Here is a 24,744-nt window from a genome sequence, read left to right on the forward strand (position 1 = left end):
TATTGTCGAACGCTTTTTCCAGGTCGACAAATCTTATGAACGTGTCTTGATTTTTCTTTAGTCTAGCTTCTATTTTAGCCGTAACGTCAGAAATGCCTCTCTCGTGCCTTTACTTTTCCTAAAGCCAAACTGATCGTCACCTAGCACATTCTCAATTTTCTTTTCCATTCTTCTGTATAATATTCTTGTAAGTAGCTTCGATCCATGAGCTGTTAAGCTGATTGTGCAACAATACTCGCACTTGTCAGCTCTTGCCGTCTTCGGAATTGTTTGGATGATGCTTTTCCGAAAGTCAGATGGTATGTCGCCAGACTCATGTATTCGACAAACCAACGTGAATAGTCGTTTTGTTGCCACTTCCCCTAATTATTTTAGAAATTCTGATGGAATGTTACCTATCCCTTGTGCCTTATTTGACCGTAAGTCCTCAAAAGCTCTTTTAAATTCCGATTCTAATACTGGATCCCCTGTCTCTTCTAAATCGACTCCTGTTTCTTCTTCTATCACATCAGACAAATCTTCACCCTCATAGAGGCTTTCAATGTATTATTTCCACCTATCTGCGCTCTTCCTTGTTGCTATATCTATAGCGTTAGATAACTTCAAACGTATCTCGTCATTCCTTAGAACTTCCGTATCCCACTTCTTAGCGTTATGATTCCTCCTGACTAAAGTCTTGAACTTCAGCCTACTCTTCATCACTACTATATTGTGATCTGAGTCTATATATGCTCCTGGGTACGCCTTACAATCCAGTATCTGTCTGACCATGATGGAATCTAATTGAAATCTTCCCGTATCTCCCGGCCTTTTCCAAGTATACCTCCTCCTCTTGTGATTCTTGAACAGGGTATTCGCTATTACTAGCTGAAACTAGTTACAGAACTCAATTAGTATTTCTCCTCTTTCATTCCTTGTTCCAAGCCCATATTCTCCTGTAACCTTTCTTTTACACCTTCCCCTACAACTGCATTCCGGTCGCCCATGACTATTATATTTTCGTCTCCCTTTACATACTGCATTACCCTTTCAATATCCTCATACACTTTCTCTATCTGTTCATCTTCAGCTTGCGACGTCGGCATGTATATCTGAACTATCGTTGTCGGTGTTGGTCTGCTGTCGATTCTGATTAGAACAACCCGGTCACTGAACTGTTCACAGTAACACACCCTCTGCCCTACCTTCCTATTCATAACGAATCCTACACCTGTTATACCATTTTCTGCTGCTGTTGATATTACCCGATAGTCATCTGACCAGAAATCCTTGTCTTCCTTCCACTTCACTTCACTGACCCCTACTATATCTAAATTGAGCCTTTCCATTTCCCTTTTCTGATTTTCTTGTTTCGCTACCACGTTCAAGCTTCTGACATTCCACGCCCCGACTCGTAGATCATTATCCTTTCGTTGATTATTCAATCTTTTTCTCATGGCAGTCCCCTCCCGGAGATCCGAATGGGGGACTATTCCGGAATCTTTTGCCAATGGAGAGATCATCATGACACTTCTTCAACTACAGGCCACATGTCCTGTGGATACACGTTACGTGTCTTTAATGCAGTGGTTTCCATTGCCTTCTACATCCTCATGTCGTTGATCATTGCTGATTCTTCCGCCTTTAGGGGCAGTTTCCCACCCCTAGGACAAGAGAGTGCCCTGAACCTCTATCCACTCCTCCGCCCTCTTTGACAAGGCCGTTGGCAGAATGAGGCTGACTTCTTATGCCGGAATCAAAGACGCTACCCCTGGACCACGGGTACGGTCGCTTACCTTACACAGACTTAAGTCATTACTAATATATTCTGCTTCACTATTTGCAAATCTACCAACACTTGTGTAACTTTTAGATACCGAAGCTGTGTAAATCATGTGTTTTCGAGGCGGAGAACTCGTCGAGCCATCTCCAGAGCGCAGTTTCTTTTGGAAAGGAAGTTCATTGAAGGTTGTGTGATAGAGAGTGGAAGAGGCGAAAATCTGAGAGAGCAAGATCAGGTGTGTAAGGTGGATGTGGAATGACCACCCAACGCAACTCCTGTACGGCGTTTTTTGTCAGTCTAGCAGAAGGTAGGTAGGCACTATCGTGGAGCAGCGTCTCTTCACGCAGTCTTCCTTGTCGTTGTTCTTGGATCAGGTCTGCAAGACGTCTCAGTTGTTTACAGTACAGGTCAGCAGTGGAAGTTACACCTCGGGGAAGCTTTTAGTAGTACGCAGCACCGTCGCGGTTCCACCAAACTCACAACCTCATCTTTTGTGGATACGCGCAAGTCTTTGCAGAAGAAATTTCTGCTTTCTTTGCCTTATGTTAGCATAAAGACACCATTCCTCATCACCAGTAACGGTACACGATAAGAATGGTCGATGTTGTGCACGAGCCAGTTGATGACGAGCAAGTAGTGGCGCAGACACTGCCGTTTGCTGATTCTTGCCGTTCTGGCTTAGGGCTTGCGGTACCCATACAACCGATTTATTAATCTTCCCCATTGCATGCAAATGTAGCACGATGGTGGAATGATCATACTCCACCACATTTGCCAGTCCTTGATTACAGTGACGTGGATGATTCTGGATTAATCACTTAAAATATCTTCATCAAATCCCGATGGTCTTCCTCAAGTTTGAGAGTCACTAACATTAAAACGATCCTTTCTTTAAAAAAATAAGAGAACTAGCTGTTACGACTTCTGGCACCACTTGTTAGCAGCAGACAAAGTGGCTGCGCCAAAGACTGAGACGGCGTGGAGTTTTACAATTATTTATTGAACTTTCTTTACAATTTCTCCTTCGTCGTCGCTGCCCAGCCCTTCGGATCCCTCCGTGAGGCTGCTGCTGTGTAGATTCTCCGACAATGAACGCAACGTGCGCTGCTGATTGCACTCGAGAGCCTCAGGTCACCAGTGCTCCGCTGAAGCCAGGATGCCCTGTGGTTGAGATGGACTCGTCGCAGCTCGGCGCCCCCAGTACGGGCACGCCCACGGAGCCGCGTCGCCGTGAGGTCAGCTGCCGACGCCTGCTGTACCGGCGGCTGGGAAGCCGTCAGTCGCGACGCCTGCGAGGTCCCGTCATGGACTGACCACGCACCGTGGGGCCTGCTGCCGTGAAGTCCAGGCATCAGTCCCCGGTGTCGCCTTTGACCAAGACTGCGCTGCGACCGGTCCTGCTGGAAGTTCTCGCTCTAGTCAGTCAGCCATGTTGCCGACCGAACTCGGGCCGACCTCCAGAGCTGAAGTTGACATCTGGCGGCGAACGGATGAGTCCTCAGATCCGAACTGCTTCCTACTGGCTTCTGTCTGTTGCTGCCTGCGCTCCACTATTTATGTCCGGCAGGACGACGTTTTTTACCCTCGCTCGCAGCTCCTTGTTATTACTCCCGCAGTATATTGCAGCGTAACTTAGCGTGCTGGCCTCACTTCCCTTACTCAGCACTCTCCACGCTTCGCTTGACGCTCGGTCTGTGTGCGTCCTTGCGTCAGCCTGTTGGTACACTGGTGCTGTCAGCGAGGATATCTGTGCGTGCTTACTTCGCAACACCTTGGTCGCCGGCGTTCCTCTGTTTTTCCATCCTCCACTGCGTGAAGCAACGCTTACTACATATGGCTGCAACATATCTCTTTGCAGCACTCTTGTCAGTTGGGCATTAACCTCACACTTGGAACAAATGCTTATTGCTGCCTCCGCTGCTGTCAACCCTCTACTGAACTCAAACTAAAAAATATGTCTGAAATGTTCCGATTTTTCCATTTGGCACTGCATTTCCCATTGTCCACAGCTCCGCTCACAATCTTCAAATCACAAAGTGACAATATGTAAACTCAAATACCGACAGTGAATTAAGTGAAAAAAATGACAATTGATAAGGGACACATAGCATCTGGAATACCAACATGCGAAACAAAGACAGTACGAATTTGTGCGCACAAACTAGTATATTAAACTGATTTGTACACCGTTGGTTTAAACAGATCATCTACATCACTGGTGAGCAACTAGCGGCACGAGGAACGGATTCGGCCAGCGAATGGTTTCAGCATGCGGTGACCGAGCGGTTCTAGGCGCATCAGTCCGCTGCGGTCTCAGATTCGAATCCTGTCTCGGGCATGGATGGCCGGCCGATGTGGTCTCGCGGTTCTAGGCGCGCAGTCCGGAACCGTGCGACTGCTACGGTCGCAGTTTCGAATCCTGCCTCGGGCATGGATGTGTGTGATGTCCTTAGGTTAGTTAGGTTTAAGTAGTTCTAAGTTCTAGGGGACTGATGACCACAGCAGTTGAGCACCCTTAGTGCTCAGAGCCATTTGAACCATTCGGGCATGGATTTATGTGATGTCCTGAGGTTAGTTAGATTTAAGTAACTCCCAGTTCTAGGCGACTTATGACCTCAGATGCTAAGTCCCATAGTGCTCAGAGCCATTTGAACCATTTGGTTTCAGTCCGGCTCGTGGAAAAAGTTCGTGGGAGAGAGACAGTGAGGCGCCCGCACACAGTTTATTTAGTGCTGGAGAAACAACCCATGCCTATGCGATCAGTCATCATAAGTATATCTGGACAAATACACTCCTGGAAATGGAAAAAAGAACACATTGACACCGGTGTGTCAGACCCACATAACTTGCTCCGGACACTGCGAGAGGGCTGTACAAGCAATGATCACACACCAGGAACCGCGGTGTTGGCCGTCGAATGGCGCTAGCTGCGCAGCATTTGTGCACCGCCGCCGTCAGTGTCAGCCAGTTTGCCGTGGCATACGGAGCTCCATCGCAGTCTTTAACACTGGTAGCATGCCGCGACAGCGTGGACGTGAACCGTATGTGCAGTTGGCGGACTTTGAGCAATGCCGTATAGTGGGCATGCGGGAGGCCGGGTGGACGTACCGCCAAATTGCTCAACACGTGGGGCGTGAGGTCTCCACAGTACATCGATGTTGTCGCCAGTGGTCGGCGGAAGGTGCACGTGCCCGTCGACCTGGGACCGGACCGCAGCGACGCACGGATGCACGCCAAGACCGTAGGATCCTACGCAGTGCCGTAGGGGACCGCATCGCCACTTACCAGCAAATTAGGGACACTGTTGCTCCTCGGATATCGGCGAGGACCATTCGCAACCGTCTCCATGAAGCTGGGCTACGGTCCCGCACACCGTTAGGCCGTCTTCCGCTCACGCCCCAACATCGTGCAGCCCGCCTCCAGTGGTGTCGCGACAGGCTTGAATGGAGGGACGAATGGAGACGTGTCGTCTTCAGCGATGAGAGTCGCTTCTGCCTTGGTGCCAATGATGATCGTATGCGTGTTTGGCGCCGTGCAGGTGAGCACCACAATCAGGACTGCATACGACCGAGGCACACAGGACCAACACCCGGCATCATGGTGTGGGGAGCGATCTCCTACACTGGCCGTACACCTCTGGTGATCGTCGAGGGGACACTGAATAGTGCACGGTACATCCAAACCGTCATCGGACGCATCGTTCTACCATTCCTAGACCGGCAAGGGACCTTGCTGTTCCAACAGGACAATGCACGTCCGCATGTATCCCGTGCCACCCAACGTGCTCTAAAAGGCGTAAGTCAACTACCCTGGCCAGCAAGATCTCCGGATCTGTCCCCCATTGAGCATGTTTGGGACTGGATGAAGCGTCGTCTCACGCGGTCTGCACGTCCAGCACGAACTCTGGTCCAACTGAGGCGCCAGGTGGAAATGGCATGGCAAGCCGTTCCACAGGACTACATCCAGCATCTCTACGATCATCTCCACGGGAGAATAGCAGCCTGCATTGCTGCGAAAGGTGTATATACACTGTACTAGTGCCGACATTGTGCATGCTCTGTTGCCTGTGTGTATGTGCCAGTGGTTCTGTAAGTGTGATCATGTGATGTATCTGACCCCAGGAATGTGTCAATAAAGTTTCCCCTTCCTGGGACAATGAATTCACGGTGTTCTTATTTCAATTTCCAGTGTATTTTTGAAACTTTTGGTAATATTTCTTGTGGATACTTACCCACCAAATTTCAAACATTCGAACGAGCTGCCTGTCGCACAAAATTGCAATGTCAATCCTAATTCATCATCGACTTGAATTACCTACCTCGTCACTGTGACTTTTTTGCTGTTCTTACGCGTGTTAAAATTACTAAATAGTTCTTCTCCGGTGTGAACGTATTAGAATAACGCAAGCGTTCAAACTGGAGGTAATTTGGAGCGAATTACCTGCAACCAGTTGCATTTACAGGCGTTTATTTTTCATGATAACGTTTCAAGAAGTATGGTATGCCATCTTCAGATGTTAACATTTATTTACATCTTGCAAAAAACATTGTTTCTTTACCAACAGCGTTGCATAAATTTGCAATGTACGTTTTTAAGACTGCTGTAGCACGAGGTTTGAATGAAAAGTAATGACTCCACCTTGGTTAATTGGATTTGGATGGGAATATTTTAATAAATCAATCGCAGAAATGATCCTTAGAATGTGATCTTTAATTGCCAGTATTCACTATTCCACATAATCAACAGCCAATTGGATACATTTCTGCCATCGATGAACAAGTTTTCTTAAGCCGTCACGGAAGCAGCCTGCAATCTGTTTACGCAGCCACAGTCTCACTGTTCTCTCAACGACTTCATCAGAAGCATAACGATGTCCCCACAGATCGTCTTTCATTATCGGGAACAGATAGAAGTCATACGGTGCTAAGTATGGACTGTATGTAGGATGCCGTACGGTGGTGGGATTCAGTCTCTGAAGTTCTGCCGTGGTGGCACGTGAAGTGTGTGGTTTGGCATTGTCATGCTGCAGGAAAACATTTCCCTTTTCCTTTCGGATTCTTGTTAGCTGTCGTTTTAGAGTTCGCAGCGTTTTGATATAACGCTCAGAATTTATTGTTATTCCACAATCAAGGAAATCAATATGTATAACATCATCTGCGTCCCAAAACAATGTGGCTGTGATTTTTCCAGCTGAGGGCTGCGCCTTCAATTTCCTTTTCTGGGGCGAGTCTTTGTGTTGATATTTCATAGACCGACGTTTCGTTCAAAATGGTTCAAATGGCTCTGAGCACTATGCGACTTAACTTCTGAGGTCAACAGTCGCCTAGAACTTAGAATAATTAAACCTAACTAACCTAAGGACATCACACACATCCATACCCAAGGCAGGATTCGAACCTGCGACCGTAGCGGTCGCCCGGTTCTACACTGTGGCGCCTAGAAGCGACGTTTCGTCTCCGGGTCGTAATAGTGTACCACGTTTCGCCTCCTGTCACAATTGAATGGAGAAAGGCGTCACCTTCACTCTCGTAACATGAGAGAACTTTATGGCAAATTTCAAGTCTATGAGTTTTCATTTCCGGGGTACCCACCGTGCACAGATCATCCGATAGCCAAGCAAAGCAATAGTGTGGCCCGTACGTTCTTGTGAAATGCCGATCGCGCTTGCAGTTTCTCTCTGAGTGATACGACGATCGTCCTGAACCAATCTGTCAACATTTTGCTCCTGAAACTCGGTGGCTGCTGTCACAGGATGTGCAACTCTTTGCTTGTCACGGAAGTCAGATGATCCCGCTTCAACGTCTTTAAACTTAAACGACCAGCGACGCACAGCACTCACCTCAACACAATCACCGTAAACTGCTTTCATTCTCTGATGAGTTTCCTTTGGGGTGACACCTTTTGCTGTCAAGAATTAAATAACTGCACGTTGCTTAAATCGCATTGACTGACCGTCTGCGTAAGGTTCCATACTTTGCACCGTAACAACGCAACCATTCAATACTAAGGCTTCCCGCCAACTGGAGCTGTAGAGAAGAGGCTACGGAACAAGCCAGTATCTGCCGCATACCAGTGCTGCCAACTGTTGAGGAGTTACGAAGGTCAATCCTCGTAAAACATCGATAGCAAAGAAACAATAATAGCGAAGTGTAAGTAATGTAAACATCTAAAGATGTTGTATAAAAAAAAAGAGTCTGTTACGAGGACTAATTTGTTGGCGACACATGTCAGGAAGAAGGTGCCATTCTTCCATTCTTATCAATACGGTAACGCATAAACTTTGTATCGTCAATAACGCTATAGTTTTGACTTTATCAGCTAGGAGCGTTGCTGTCGTGTCACGTGGCGAGCCGCTCCTCAGGCTTAAGAAAGTATGGGAATCAGAGGTAAGGGTCACTAAGGGTTGCACATACACGATCTATTTAACAGAAAAAAATTATTTAAAAATTTGTAACTAGTTCTTGTACCTCTCTGGAATAAGACTGGATAAACCAAAGTTCATAACTCGGCAGAAAGAGTATGGTTTCTTGTGTTTACCTACGTAAATAGATATTCCTTCTAGTTATTATTTGGTAAGCTACAGAGGAAAACACCGTACCTGAAACAGTCTGTAAGTTGTCTTCTTGATATCGCTGCCCGAAACACACTCTCATTGAAGTGAAATTCAATTACTTTACACTATAATACGAGGGTCACTCCAAAAGAAATGCTCACTATTTTTGTAAAATTCAGTTTTCATTCTGCATATATGAAAGTTTTACAGTGTGTAGATACATTCTTCTCGCTTGTTTTCAAACAGTTCAATCCGTTCCCGTGAGTTGAGCCTTCACAGCATGTCTTCAAGATGGCTGCTACACTTTACCCTCATCAGAATCAACGTGTTGTTATAGAATTCGTGTGCTGTGAAAACGAGACAATGGGAAACATCCACAAGAGGTTGAAAAAGTTGTATGGAGATGCTGCTGTCGATCGCAGTACAGTTAGTCGGTGGGCAAGCAGGTTACGTGATGAAAGCGGGCACGGCAATACTGTGGATTGTCCTCGTAGCTGGAGGCCTCGTACTGCACACCCTACATACAATGTGCAGAGAGTTAACGAATAGGTGACTGCTGACAGACGCATCACAGTGAACGAATTGTCACTCTACGTTGGGATAGGGGAAGGAAGTGTTTGCAGAATACTGAAAGTGTTGGCGTTAAAAAAGGTTTGTGCCAGGTGGGTTCCCAAGATGTTGACAGTAGCTCACAAAGAAACAAGAAAAATGGTATGCAGCGAACTTTTGGAACAGTGCGAGAATGGTGGAGATGAATTTCTTGGAAGAACTGTGACAGGTGATGAAACATGGCTCCATCAAGAGGCAATCAATGGAGTGGCATCATGCAAATTCATCCAAGAAAAAAATTCAAAACCACACCATCTGCTATAAAAGTTACGGCTACGGTGTTTTTCGATTCCGAAGGACTCTTGCTTGTGGACATCATTCCAAGTGGAACCACCATAAATTCTGATGCATATGTGACGACACTGAAGAAACTTCAAGCTCGACCGAGTCGTGTTCGATCACATCGGCAAAAGCAGGACGTTTTGCTGTTGCACGGCAATGCACGGCCAATGTCAGTCAAAAAACCGGGGAAGCGATCAAAAAACTCGGATGGACAACACTGAAACACCCGCCTTACAGTCCTGACCTGGCTCCATGTGACTATCATCTCTTTGGGAAACTGAAATACTCTCTTCGTGGAACAAGGTTTCAAGATGATGACTCCCTTGTGCACGCTGCCAAACAGTGGCTCCGACAGGTTGGTCCAGAATTTTACCGCGCGGGTATACAGGTGCTGGTTCCAAGACGGCGTGAGGCAATTGAGAGGGATAGAAATTATGTGGAGAAATGAAAATATTGTTTCTAAGAGATGTATCTACACACTGTAAAAGTTTCAAACACGTAGAATAAATCACGGATTTAAAAAGAAATAGTGTGCATTTCTTTTGGAGTGACCCTCATATTTCATTCGCTGAGCACTAACTTCGGCAACTCAAATAATTTTCGAAGGACAGTTTTCTCGTAGAGTTTGTAGCTTTTTCGATACAAGGGATGTCGCAAAGGCAGAAAACAAAACATCTCGCCAGACGGGTCTCATATAAGAGAGGACCCCGTTAACGTGTAAGCCAGCGATAAATAGGGCAGTACGTCAGAGGTTCGTAGGAAAACTACGCCAAACCATTGTCAGTGGGGTTAAGTGTTGGTCAGACCAATTTTTAGGTCGATGACAACTTTGTAATTGCAACTCGTTCGTATAACATTCAGGAACACTTGTTCACATCGTCAGGAGGAAATTAGTACTGCCGTGTGTCAAGGAAATGTGGTTTGTGAGTGTGGGAATTCACGTATTGCAGATAAATTAGCACATTTTGTTGTAAGAAACTGATTGGTGTGACTGAATGAAAGGCCTGTGATTTCTGACTTTTTAATTTTCGATTGGTCTTCTAGTTGCAGCGGTAATGGAAAATTCCAGAATGTCCATTAGTCCTATCTGCGATGAACACGGTGAGATCCATACCGGGAATATTTTCATCGTTAGAGTAAGAAACGTCTTACTGCACCGATGGATGCCACCCGTACCGTAACTGAGAAAATAACAGATATTTTCCTGCCGTAAAGATTTCCAAGAGCCAGGAGAGGTGTAATATGATCGCAGCGCGGGACCTCTCACGTGTGGAAGCCGGGACGACGCGGCTACACGCGCCGGCACTTTATCGACCATAGCGAAGGACGCGGGTGGGTTACTACTCTATCCACCGGCTCACGTACCAAACGGCCAGCAAAATTGGCTGCCAATATAGGCGCTCGCTTCACACCATCATGCACGTCCACTGATCGGCGTAGCCACGCAAAGGAGTTGCAGACATTCTTGTAATTCACAATCTACCGAGGGAACATCGTGAAACATTGCAGCTGGCCTAATATAGAATTACATGTAACCATAGAAGGGAACATGCGAAGTTGTTGTGTTAGCTATTTAAAATGGGAAACTGCAACTTGGGAGATAAGGAAACAAAATAAGTGAAGCACCTGGAAGACATGGTCGCTCGTCAACGTTTCTTAGCACATGCAAGGTGATTTTTTTCCAGGAATTGATCGATAAGAGGATAAAGAACAAGAAAGGTCTAATGAACTAATATTCATGAATGGACGGTTTCCATGCAAGAGAGTATCTGTTCAGTCGTGTTTTGTTACAGAGATTGCGGTGTAACACGCGTTGTACCATGCAGCCACAGTTCCAGTATTTATGGTTTCTTCCTAGAGTCTGGTACTGTTCCTCATACGTCATGCCCTGGCACCAGCTCCTGCCGTAGTAATTGGTAATGTAGTGACCGATTCACTTCTCTTGCTGACTCAGCTTGTAGTGGATGTGATACAACATTGTGCACAGTGGTTCCGTATTGGAATCGAGAGCCTGCCGACATGGTTATGGGTGGCTGGCAACAAGGTTGCATCAGGAGACCTAACCCTGCCTGCAACAACCATAGTATTTAAAGTTTGCAAAAGTGCTTCGCCGTTTGTCTGTGACAGGGTCGTTTCAGGAAGCAGGAAATCACGAAGGATGGATCCGAAATGTTCGGACACCAGAGTTGGAGGAAAATGTGATTAACACTGTGGAAGGCGACCGCGGTGTCAGTACTGGGTAGTTGGCCCGGCGGTACAGCGTAAACCAGACGACCGTGTGGAACATTCTGCATGACAAATGTTACTACTCTTATCACTTACAGTGTGTGCACGGCTTACCAGCGATAAACTTCCCACATCTGGAGGAGTTTCGTCACTGGTTTCTTCACCAGGCAACCACGATTCAGGCATTTGTCTCATCCATACTCTTCACAGATGAGGCCACATTTTATATGGAGTGGTATCTTCAACTTTCATAACAGTCATTTGTAAGATAGGATGCAGATTCCCTGTGGTATGGTGACGCGAATCATCAGCATCGGTGCAGCCGGAATATGTGGAGTGGGATAACTGGCGACCGTATTTTGGGACTACTCTTCCTTCTATGTCGCCTAACAGGCCGGAACTACTGGCGTTTCTTGTGCGTGACTTTGCCTCCCCTGCTGGAAGAAATGTCATTGATGATTCGAAAGGTTATGTAGCTGTTCCGCCCTACATCACCGTTAATGTCTGGACGCATCTCAATCGTGTCTTCTCTGGTCCATGGATCGAACCAAGTGGTCCAGTTGTGTGGCCTGCTCGTTCACCGAATTTCAACCCGTACGATTTCTGGTTGCAGGGCCATATCGGGTATGCAGAACCCATTGCAGATGTGGAGACAATGGATCAATGTATTCATGTTGCCTTTGACACTGTTCGGATGCAACCTTGTCGATGTGGACGCATGAGACATGTTACGGCACCTACACACGTGCAATGGGGCACGTGGAAACCATTTTCAACACATACTGCAACTGTGGCTGCGTGGTACAGCGCGTATTAAGCCGCAGTCTCTGTAAGAAAGTATGGTTGAATAAAGGGTCTCTAGCATAGAAATCATACATTTCCGGACGTAAGTTCCTTAGACCTTTATACACTACTGGCCATTAAAATAGCTACACCACAAAGATGACGTGCTACAGACACGAAAATTAACCGACAGGAAGAAGATGCTGTGATATGCAAATGATTAGCTTTTCAGACCATTCACACAAGGTTGGCACCTATTTCTCACACACAATCAGCAGTTGACCGGCGTTGCCTGGCGAAGCGTTGTTGTGATGCCTCGTTTAAGGAGAAGAAATGCGTACCACGACGTTTCCGACTTTGCTAAAGGTCGGATTGTGGCCTATCGCGATAGCGGTTCATCACATCGCGACATTGCTGCTCGCGTTGGTCGAGATCCAATGAGTGTTAGCAGAATATGGAATCGGTGAGACCAGGAGGGTAATACGGAACGCCGTGCTGGATCCCAACGACCTCGTATCACTAAGCAGTCGAGATTACAGGAATCTTATCCGCATGGCTGTAACGGGTCGAGCAGCCACGTCTCGATCCATGAGTCAACAAATGGGGACGTTTTCAAGAAAACAACCATCTGCACGAACAGTTTTACGACGTTTGCAGCAGCATAGACTATCAGCTTGGAGACCATTGTTGCGGTTACCCTTGACGCTGAAGCACAGACAGGAGCGCCTGTGATGGTGTACTCAACGACGAAACTGCGAACACGAATGGCAAAATGTCATTTTTTTGGATGAATCCAGGTTATGTTTACACCATCATGATGGTCGCATCCGTGTTTGGCGACATCGCGGTGAACCCACATAGGAAGCGTGTATTCGTCATCGCCATACTGGCGTTATCACCCGGCGTGATGGTATGGGTGCTATTAGTTACACGTCTCGGTCACCTCTTGTTGGCACTTGAACTGTGGACGTTACATTTCAGATGTGTTGCGACCTGTGGCTCTACCCTTCATTCGACCCTACATCTCAGCAGGATAATGCACGAGTGCATGTTGCAGCTCCTGTACGGGGCTTTCAGGAAACAAAAAAAATTCGACTGCTGCCTGGTCAGCAATTCTCCAGATTGCTCAGCAATTGAAAACGTCTGGTCAATGGTGGCCGAGCAACTGGCTCGTCACAATACACCAGTCACTACTCTTGATGAACTGTGGTATAGTGTTGAAGGTGCATGGCAGCTGTACCTCTACACGCCATCCAAGCTCTGCTTGACTTAATGCTCAGGTGTATCAAGGCCGTTATTACGGCCAGAGGTGGTTGTTCGGAATACTGTTTTCTCAGGATCTATGCACCCAAATTGCGTGAAAATGTAATCAGATGTCAGTTCTAGTATAATATATTTGTCCAATGAATAACCGTTTACCATCTGCATATAAAAAAAGATACGTCCACGCCCGAGGCAGAATTCGAACCTGCGAAGCAGTCACGCGGTTCCGGACCGAAGCTCCTAGAACCACTCGGCCACCGCGGCCTGCTGCCTTCTGCATTTCTTCTTGGTGTAGTTCCTCATCCTGTCATCGATCAGTACCTACAGTCCGTATGCGGTAGGAAGAATCACCCTGTGTACAAACCGATGGCTGGTATGTAAATGATAGAGTTGCAGTTCCCTTTGACAGACAGAGCGGCCGCCAGAAGGCGTTAGTGTTGTTCGTGTTTAGCGTTGTCATCAGGCCTGCTAGCGTATAGAATGGGCGTGATGGACATGGGATGTTGAGGGATCACTCTTAAGGACACGAAGATGCCGCATACTCATGTCAGACAATGTTATCAGTGCCTGATTCTGTCTGAAGTAGGCCTCATTGTGGGGTTCATTTTGGTGGCTGTTCGGATTGCGCAATATCCAGATTTTTGGGGCAATCCAATGTGACAGTGGCCCTGTGTTGGACTTCATGGGAACATGGGGGAATGCATATTTATCATCAAGGTCCCAGTCTGAACCTTGACAAGGTATGGGAATCCATTTCCACGCTCATAGTACTCCTAGTCCAGCACTGGTTAATTTAACGTAATTAAAGAAATCGTGAACGAATAAAGAAATGGTTCAAATGGCTCTGAGCGCTATGGGACTTAACTTCTGAGGTCATCAGTCCCCTAGAACTTAGAACTACTTAAACCTAACTAACCTAAGGACATCGCACACATACATGCCAGAGGCAGAATACGAACCTGCGACCGTAGCGTCCACGCGGTTCCAGAATGTAGCACCTAGAACCGCTCGGCCACGCAGGCCGGCGTGAGGGAATAAAAGAATATATATCTGCAAAAGAAATTTTATTAGATTAATGCACGTGAAAAATACAACGCGATCCGAGGATAACTGCTCACGAGATATTTACGTTTTAAGTAAGCTCGGCGATCGTAATTCACGAATGCGTGGAGCCAGTGGGCGAAGCTTGGGTCGCAAAGTGGCGCAGTGTTGACCGAGAAACGTGTCATCGCCTCGCCGGCGTAGCCTCCGCTTCTGGTAAGTTCGAAGGCTGCAAGTGGACACGGAATGTGTCCTAAACGAACGATACTGCGTAGTTTGCAACAGCGGACACCTCTTCTTTCCGAAACGTTGGACGAGTCCACAGTAACATTAAGGACAGTAATGGTTAGAAAAGACGTAAAATTCTGACAGATACAAATCTGCAACGGTCTAGCATGGAGGTAATGACGAAAGTTATTCTGATATCGAAAACATTCACAATTATTTAAGGGGGTCGCGTGACGTCATTTTGGCGCTGGTGGGGCAGCAGACAGGATGACGCACCACTGACGTATTGCGAGATGGCTCCCAGTTATGGCTAAATAAGCTTCGCCTGTGCGCGCCTTACATAGAGGATGGCGTCGGTAGTGGGTAGTAGTAGGAAGTGCATTTGTTCTGTGATTATAAGTGGTTTTTTTTTCTGTGACTTGCTCGGAGGCTAAATCGATGTCAGACAATGCTTAATACAACTGCCAGTCGCGGCGTCGTTGCCACCACGGTAGTAAGTGAATTTGTTGTCTTTAGTGTTCCACCATGTGCTGTCAAAATGCTGTGTAATTGTCGTCACTCATGACTATTTGGCCGTGATAGGGAAACATTTTAGTCATTTTGTGTTCGTTGTGGAAGTGCCAGCATTTCCAAAATTATGTTGGTGGCTTGTGTTATCAAGATTTGTGTGCCAGGTACAATCTTAAACAAAATAGAATATTGGGAGATTATTATCGAGCCTTTTGATGCAAGTAACAATTCTGATAGCAGCAGCTGCTACGTTATACAAGTTCTGTAACGACTGTACACGTACGATGTGGGAGGGCACTGCGCACCGACAATACATCAAGATTTTACCAGCTTTGTCTGTGGTTTATTTATGAAGGTACCACTTCCCTACGGTATTAGTCTGGGAGTAGTTTAGTACACAGAATTCACAGGCTGGGGCGCAGCGTGCAGTTACCTCTCCCGTGGGTAAGTTAGGTAAGTTTGACAGGTGCTGGTGATGCGTTTGGATTTCATATTTACAATAACTCAAAATATTATATTACTTATTGCTCCCGCAAATACTTTTTTGGGGACATGCACTTTATTATGAAATGTCGTTAAAACACAATAGGCATAACCTTGTAAAGAAGGACACTAAGTTCCCGAAACCAATAAATAAATTAAATTTCTTTTATGCAACTGGTTGTTCATTATATCATTATATAGGACTACAGTTTCTGAAGATGGATAAAATACTGAATAAAAATAAAAGTAGATCTGCTAAGCACTTGATCATGTAACCCTGTTAGACAAAAGCTTCCCGATACACGCGTTACTAGTTATAGTTTGTACTGTTGATATTTCCTCTTGTCACATAACGACGCGTTTTAACTTCGTTGAGACGGAAAAGGTGAAACGTCTCTGTGAAGTCGTTTCAGAAGACGCTTGTCGAATTCGGTACAACTTATTCACTTTACTGCCTGATTTTAGCTCAATTCATGAACTCTTCCAGAAAGACTGAGCACTCAAATAATGCCTATTGAATATTATATGTGTGTCTTAATGTGGAGTTTCTGTTGGGAAACGCTGAGTTGGTCATCGTCCTCTGGAAGCAGACGATGTTGCTTCTCGTTCGAAGGAGAGCACAGGATGATCAACTTAGGTTTCCTGTACCTGAACAGAGAGGTTTACTCATCTCAGAGCCAGGTATACTCGAAAGAGATAGGGGCACTCTTCAGTGAACGCTTGGTGAGTACGGATCATAGCTCTTAAGGGGGGATTGAGGTTATAGGAAGCAGGTTGAGGTAGGACTTCGTTATGTTTAACTGTAGAAATACTTAAGAACGACAGCTTAACTGAAGTGTGTGAAGCGAGTTATTTTTCTGACTGTGCCATAATTATATCGCTTTAAATAGGAGATTTTTGGATGTTTGAGTTAAAAGTGTGGAAGTTACTTTGTTCATTTTTAACAACGATGAAGTAGAATTTCAAACGGTAAATCTGATTAGGAAAAAAAAACGGTTCAAATGGCTCTGAGCACTATGGGACTTAACATCTGTGGTAATCAGAACTTAGAACTACTTAAACCTAACTAATCTAAGGACATCACACACATCCATGCCCGAGGCAGAATTCGAACCTGCGACCGTAACTGTCACGCGGTTGCAAACTGAAGCGCCTAGTACCGCACAGCTACACCGACCGGCGATTAGGAAAAGCTGGTTAGGATCATTTCAACCGTACGTGAGTGTAATACTGTGTCGAAGCGAGTATGATTTTAATGATTTTAAATCTTATATTTTGTGGAAGTTGCTTTTGTGTGTCGATTTTGTGCCTCGTGTTTGGTAATCAATGGCCCTTCTGGTCCACCATGGCACCGCGATAGGCTTTATTTCAACAGTCTGCCTGGTTAATGAGCTATAATTCCTGCAAGAATATCTGTTCCTTCGTGCGCTTTCTACAAAGCAGCACAACAGTTTGATTCGGAATGCACAACGTGCTCTAGTGTGGCCGTTCGCAAGCAGCAAACCCAGTTAGTATGTTGAAAAATTATCGCACAACCTCGTGCATTGGTTAAACCTCTGTCCAGAATAGTGCATGCGTAGAATCTTAATGCGAATCTCACTGAGATATTTTTAAGGTATGAATGCAAAAGAGGTGATAGTATCATTGTCCTCCACCCCCGTTTTCTGTGTTTCTTCTTGCTGTAATTAAATTGTGCTCTGTTACATTCTCACGTAATTCTTACTTAAATATTTCTAGTCAGGCACCAGTTATGTGTACTCAGGGTGCCAACCAAATACTTAGATACAATAAATAATCTACGTGAAAGATGAGTTCTGTGCTGTTGATCTTACCCACTTACTCCGATTTCCAGTCCTGAATTAATCAAGTTGCTTCATGCACCACATGGAGTGCTATTTGTCTGGCGACTTAAAGAAATTTGCATACTTGTAATTAAATTGTTAAAATAATTAATTTTTTAAAATAATTAAGCGGCGGCCGTGGTTGTCTCGCGGTTCTAGGCGCGCAGTCCGGAACCGTGCGACTGCTACGGTAGCAGGTTCGAATCCTGCCTCGGGCACGGATGTGTGTGATGTCCTTAGGTTAGTTAGGTTTAAGTAGTTCTACGTTCTAGGGGACTGATGACCTAAGCAGTTGAGTCCCATAGTGCTCAGAGCCATTTGAACCATTTTGAACCAAAATAATTAAACTAACAATTTTCCAGCTCCGTTTTTCTGTAAATGGTTAGGAAGGGCTTGGGCTGGTGGCGACCCTGAATTTCTGAATTTTTGTCATTATTTGTGTGAGAGAAGCAGCTAGAAATGCGAGATAATGTATATGGCTCGATGAGAAACGTCTTAAGGATAGTAATACGTTACAAAGATAAAAAGAAAATTTCACTTGAAGTACGAGAGGGAAGACCAGTTGCGTTACACGTAAACCACTTGTGACCACCCCCTTAGAGTGTCAACGTCGAGTGCACCAAGTACGCCGTAACCTCTTCACATGTGTGCCTGACATGTGAGATCATGTCTTATACACTCTACAGCGTTCTTGTGTCACCCTGCACCATTGTTCGGAGACCAGCAGCAGCAAGACTTGGAGATTTCAGTGGCCAGCTCATAGGTTGCTGTTAAAACCGCAACTCCGTTTGTAACGGTGCCGTGACCGGAAACGCAAGACCTGCTGATGAGTTGGCTTGCAGTGTATTCAGCGATGAATCGTGGTTCTTCATTATACGCCACAGAGCGATTGTCGGCGGGTATGTCGGTGACCCGAGCAGAGGTTTCCAACGTTTTGGTGAGGAACTGTGCTGTTACTCCTGGCCTCATGGTGTTAGGAGCAACCGAGTGTGGTGGCTTCAGGTCATGTGTGGTAGTGACTGAGGGAACTCTGACGGCACAACTGCATGGCAAGGATGTCATGCACCATCATGCATTACCTCTCACGCAAGTGTGTCATGTTGCCATTGCTCGTCCAAATATCGCACTTGCCTCTACGAACTTCTCGTGTGTTGTTGAGGTACTTCCCAGACTAACACGAGCTCTACATCTGTGCCCGATAGAACATGGATTGGACCAGCTTGGACTGTCACAGTACCAATGTCTGGGATTCAAGGACGACTTGCAAAAGTTATGGGATAGCTTGTTTAAGGAGAGAATTATTATAATTCTCGTGTCAGTAATCTTGTGTCACCCTGCGGTTCGTCACAGGGTTATCTGGTATGCGTGATAGCGTTACGGAGATGTTTAGCAAACTCAAGTGGCAGACTCTGCAAGAGAGGCGCTCTGCATTACGGTGTAGCTTCCTGTCCAGGTTTCGAGAGGGTGCGTTTCTGGATGAGGTATCGAATATATTGCTTATCCCTACTTATAACACCCGAGGAGATCGTTGTTGTTGTGGTCTACAGTCCTGAGACTGGTTTGATGCAGCTCTCCATGCTACTCTGTCCTGTGCAAGCTTCTTCATCTCCCAGTACCTACTGCAACCTACATCCTTCTGAATCTGCTTAGTGTATTCATCTCTTGGTCTCCCTCTACGATTTCATTGTAATTTCATTCTAAATAGCTACTTGGTCACCGATGGTATCTTTTCTTTCGGGCATGTCCGAAAGAACAGATACCATCTTAGTAAATATTCTGTGCTGGTGCCTGGACACAGCTGACACTGAAGCATGAGCTGAACAGCCTGGTCTTCCACACAGCCACACTGGGTTTCTCTCCTTAAGCAAGCTGGCCCATAACTTTTGTACAAGTAGTCCTTGATATCCTAGACATTGGTACTGCGACAGTCCAAGCTGGTCTCTTCGTTGTATCCCCGTTTTGCAAGGTTAACCCGTGATCTGCCCGCTCCTGATATCAGCCGCTTCAAGAACTTCCAAGTCGGCCAATTCTCACCATGGCCAGAGAGTAGAGGTTCTGAAAACCTTTTCTAACCAGGAGGGTGGGATGTCTCAGCCCTCCATAGTTGCAGCCTGTCTTCTTCATCAGTGGCTGTTAGTTACGTCGATGTTCTGAGGAAACTTTCCCTAGACCTTAGCCGTTGCGGGTAGGGTTCTTGCCTATGCATTGGATGCGTTTTTCCCTGCTCCAGTTTCGTTCTTTCCCTGTTTGCTGCTATTTCTCTTCGAACTTGAGGTGGTGCAGTTCCTGTGAAGTTGTGGGGACATTCGACTGGAGTTGACCTCAGTCAGTCTGTGATAAGTCTGCATGTGTCGTTTAGGGCAACATCCACCTGTTTGGCATGTGTTGATTTATTACATACAGGACAGGTGTACTCTGCAGCTGAGCTGGAGAGAGCACAACAGCCTTACGACACGCTGAATTAGTGTGCGTGTTAGAGCCTGATAGAGTGCAACGTCGGACTGATAACTGGAGTCAAATATTAATTTCTTCGTGAATTTATTGCATATTGTAGACACTGAAATTACATCACATACCCGTCAGTCGGTGAAGTTTCATTCCGTTTCGTCCTCCCCTTGTGAACGATACACATTGTCAGGATGTGTATTTAAGCGAAGGAGAGGCGTATGGGAAATGTTTTAAACGACTATTATGGCCACCAACCGGGAAATCCTCTGATATCCTCTTTAGTCCTTATGTATCATACATGCTTCTTCAAGATGTTATTATTTTTTCAGGTGCGAACAGAGTTGAACCTTTTCTGAGCTGTGGTTTCTTACAGGATACACAACGTGTTTATCACAGCTCACTTGTTCGCCTTTCTGCCTAGAACCATGAGGTCGCAGCACTGATTTCAAACTTCTGCTTCTGCAAATGCATGGCATGTTTCGGCGAAATAACGGAAAACTCATATATTTCTCAAATTACAAGTGTTTTCATGTTCCTTAGTAACTTATTACAGCTGTACAGACATTCCTCAGGTAATAGTTACTTATAAATTAACGTTATAACGGATTTAAAGGGTGTTCCACAATTACTGTTACAAACTTCTAGAGGCTGTACAGAGAACTTAGATCAAGTTTTACACAGGAACCCATGTCCGGAAACGTCACCCAACGATGCTGCAGAGCGTCAAAGTTATAGGCACCGCAGCCTGGAAATGTGTGTGCATGCAGAGTGGTTTCGTGATAATGGATGATGGTGAAGGATAAATGTATCAATATGAGGCAAGGATACCTCTAAAAGTAACAGGCGAGTCGAAATTAATGAGCGAAAATCGTTCTGACCCCTCTGACACTGGTTGTAGAGTATCCAAATTACAGAGGTGGCAGTATGGCCCAAAACAAGGAAAAAATATCGAGTAAATATGGGCTCTAAATTACATACGTGAGGAAGCATGAACACTTGTTCGTCTTCGCTACTGTGAAACACATCTCTTCTGTTAAATAATTGCTCGTAGCTCTAAAGATAGTCATTTTATAGTCCTTGTTTACTGGACATTTTTTCTTGTTTTAGTCCATACTACCACCTCTGAAAGTTGCCTATTCTAGCAACAGGAATATCAGCACATGTACTCCATCTTTAAAAAATTTTCAATTGTAATTTTGTTTATATATTTTTAATTATTTACATGCAACAGTAGAAAGTTTAGATAGCAATAGTGTATTTTAAAACATCTTGAAGTGTACAGCAAATAAGAAGAATAGTGTAATATATATGATTTTTTTTTAATACAACAAACTGATGCTGAGAATTTGTGTATGCAATGGTCCTGCCTAAGTCCTGAGGTATAATAAATTATTCCGCCATTGTCTCAAATACTTCTTTGAGGTTCATTCATCATGTTCATTGTTCATGAGCATTAGCACAATGCTGTTAACACACTGGTAGATCATCAGTAATTTTAATATGTGGTCAGGACTGAAGAGGACAAGCGACTTTGAGAAAGGGCAAGTTGTTGCGACCTGGCGTCTGGGAGCTTAAATCTCGAAAACGGCAACGCTGGTCTGCTGTAGGCACTCTGTGGTCGTGAGTATCCGTGGAAAGTGCTTGAACAACTCTGAAAGCACGAATAGGCGACCAGGTGTTGGACTTTCAAGACCTATCACAGAACTTAAAAGTCGGAGGCTTGCCCCTTCTGCGAAGCAGACGGGTCTGACTACAGAGTACAATGCTGGCACAGACACATGTGTTTCAGAGCACACCGTTTAGCGCACGTTATTGAACAGAGAGTATGTTGCAGCAGAAGACCAGACCCTTGTGATTTTTCACGTATAGCAATGACATCATTTATTACAATTGCAGCGAACACGGCATCGCCGGGACTGGACCGTTGATCAGTGCAAATGTGTCGCCTGGTGGGATAAATCCCGTTTCTTGTTACATCGGATGGATGGTCGTGTCCTGATATGTCATCATCCAGTCGAACGGATGCTCGAAACATGACCCTCGCCGTGGACACAGGTTCTGGTGGGGTGGGGGGAGGGTCTAGGTAGGAGTATTATGATGTGGGCTTCCATGGGATCTGTGATAGTAATCGAAGGCGCAGTGACCCCATCATTGTGGACCACCTGTTTCTCTTTATGCTTGAAGCTCTCCTCGTCTGCGGCCATGGCGGTCCAAAAGGATATTAATTTTGGCTCATGAGCTGCACTGGAGACAGCCATTAAGCACACGAAATGTAGAAAAGCTGCAGGTGCTTTACCCTGAATTTTTGGTGCACAGTGGACCGGTAACGCGAAATTGTTTAGTTTGCTTTTTCAACGAAAAAAACTTTTAAAGAGCAAAAATTATCGCTATCAAAAAGCCATGGAAAGAGCTGTAGAACACTTCCGCCCAGTAGCTCCACTTAGGTGTGCTTACAAGCTATTGGGAAGAATGATTCTAAACCGAATCCAAGATCAAATTAATGCTATGATACCAACTGAACAATCTGGATTCAGACCTTATAGAAGCTGCTATGAACAAGTGCTCTCCTTGACTACTCACATAGAATATGGATACCAAAAGAAACTTAAAACTGGAGTAGTGTTCATTGGCCTGTCAGCAGCTTATGACAGAGTGTGGCGAGAGGGCCTATTATTGAAATTTTTGAGAGCAATAACTTGCAAAACTCTAGGCAACCCCGAGTGCACCAAGGAGAAGAGAAAAGCAGGCGGCATGTACTCAATGACGGATTCCCTCAGGGTTATGTTCTTGCTCTACTCTTATTCAACCTCTACACAGCTGACCTGCCGAATGTGTCCTATTGAAAATTTCAATATGCAGATGACCTGGCGATTCCATACCAGAGTGAAGACCTTTCTGAATGTGAAGAACACCTAACGAACAGCCTTACTAAACTTTATGAGTATTTTGAGACATGGCGACTGAGACCAAATGTTTCTAAAACCGAGGTAAGCCTGTTCCACCTCTCTAATCGCCTTTCATCACCAAAGGTTAGTCAACAGTTCGGCCCTCTTGGCACAGTCAGATACAATGAAAGCCCAAAATACCTGGGAGTCACTATGGACAGAACTTTAACATACAAAAAACACCTTTCCAATTTGGCCAAGAAGATACAAACACAGGTGAACCTTGTGTGGAAGCTGGCAGGCAGTTCATGGGGAGCAACCACATCAGTCCTCCGAGGAGCATCCCTTGTACTGGTATACTCTGCAGCAGAATACTATGCACCAGTTTGGCTCCGAAGCGCCCACGTAGTGAAAGTAGACGTCCAACTGAATTAGTGGTACAATACGGTCTACACCTACTTGCTGGCTACCAATGCTTTCAAACATCTGTCCACCAGACCTCCATCGAAAGACTGCTCTTTACAACCTCTGTCAGCACGTTTCTCACTGGGCTCGCATTCGGCAGGACGACGGTTCAATCCCGTCTCCAGCCATCCTGATTTACATTTTCCGTGATTTCCCTAAATCTTTTCAGTCAAATGCCGGGATGGTTCCTTTGAAAGGGCACGGCTGATTTCCTTCCCAATCCTTCCCTAACACGAGCTTGCGCTCCGTCTCTAATGACCTCGTTGTCGACGGGACGTTAAACACTAACCACCACCACCAGCACGTTTCTGAAAACATGACGATTTGCTGCCACTGCCCAGGAAACGCTTCAAATCTAGAAGACCAGCATATGAAATGGGAGTCCAAATGCTATCCACAGGATTCGACCAGGACGCAGAGTGGAAACGTGAGTGTCAAGCCTCAAGAACCCGAAAACACGAACTTGTAGACAATCCAACAGTTCCAGTTCCAGGCTTCTAACAACCAAGGGAGGTGTGGGTGCAGTTAAACAGATATCTGACTGAAGAGGGTAGGTGCAAATACAACATGCACAAGTGGGGTTTTTCAAGTGACAGTGTGTGTGACTGTGGTGACACCCAAACAATGAGCCACATTGTGAATGAATGTCCAATCAGACGCTTCCCTGGTGCCACTGAGAAGCTCCATCAAGCATTCCACGAGGCACTCAGTTAGATCGAGTCCATCAACATCCAAGTGTAGTCTGAGCCGTTTTAAAACTTGTGTACTGTATATGGTTTCACATGTTTATTGTTACATATATTTCTTTGTTTTGCTAAATGTGTATTACTGTAATTGATACATATGATAATAATAATAATAAAGCAGTGTACTTTTACATGGACAGCAGTAGTCAGTCTTTACACCACTATTTGCAAGCGTCTCTGTATTTCGTGAAAATTCCCTATTCACTTCAACTCCCTGTGTACGAAGCAGTCGTCCACAAACGGCCTCATGACGCTACCAGAGTTCACTGCTACGTAACTGCGAGATAGCACAAGTAGTAACCGACCTGTTACACAACACTGAGGTTTCGCTTCATTTATGCCTATACGTTTCACTTCTGGCGATACCTCTTAAGAAGTACAAACTGTCTATTTACGGATATCCATTTTATTGCATGGACGAGGGACTTCCGAAGATGATATACAAGAGAAAAGCTAGCACCACAGTTGTATCTTCAGAACGGCTATATTCGATCACAAGACAAGCACATTGCCGCCATCCTCAGGCACAACCACTGCCAAAAGAGTATTTGATTTCCTTGGATCACTTACTGTGGGATTCTTGTTAGTAGCACACGTGGGACAGCTTTCACCATGAGTT

The sequence above is a fragment of the Schistocerca gregaria genome, chromosome 3 (assembly GCF_023897955.1).
Source record: "Schistocerca gregaria isolate iqSchGreg1 chromosome 3, iqSchGreg1.2, whole genome shotgun sequence".
In the NCBI taxonomy this organism is placed as follows: domain Eukaryota; kingdom Metazoa; phylum Arthropoda; class Insecta; order Orthoptera; family Acrididae; genus Schistocerca; species Schistocerca gregaria.